This window comes from Phalaenopsis equestris, unplaced genomic scaffold (assembly GCF_001263595.1).
Source record: "Phalaenopsis equestris unplaced genomic scaffold, ASM126359v1 Scaffold000061, whole genome shotgun sequence".
Classification (NCBI taxonomy): domain Eukaryota; kingdom Viridiplantae; phylum Streptophyta; class Magnoliopsida; order Asparagales; family Orchidaceae; genus Phalaenopsis; species Phalaenopsis equestris.
In genome coordinates, this window is record NW_018164503.1 from 108,986 (window position 1) to 109,394 (window position 409).

General features: G+C 44.3%; 1 protein-coding gene across 1 annotated transcript in view; it reads left to right on the plus strand.

Annotated features, from left to right (window-relative positions):
• LOC110019529 overlaps positions 1–409 on the plus strand; it is a 13,613-nt gene that overhangs the window by 2,216 nt on the left and 10,988 nt on the right. The window lies entirely within an intron of this gene.

Sequence of the window (409 nt, forward strand, 5' to 3'; positions counted from 1 at the left end):
TAACAAGCCTATTTATAACCCCAGGAGTAAACCCTAGGCACAATATGTAATTACAGTATTACCCCTGTACCATACCGCGGGGCTTTGCCCCCGCACCCCAACCCACGTAACTTCCCAATTTGAACAGATTCTTCCGCTTCGCTTTAATCCAGCCTCTGTTCCTATATGGTATATGAGTCATACGATAACAAATCTCCACATTGGCAAATATCCAGCCCCTTAGGAGAAAAATACCTGAGAGTTACACCTGCACCACTATGGGTTGGGCCACCATGCTTCTCTAGCAACTGCAAACATTCAACAAGTCCAAGCAATGCAAGAACTTGCTGATAGTAATTGACTTGGTCAACATATCAGTTGCATTCTCATCAGTATGAACCTTCTGCAACAGTATCTCCCCAGAAGCAAT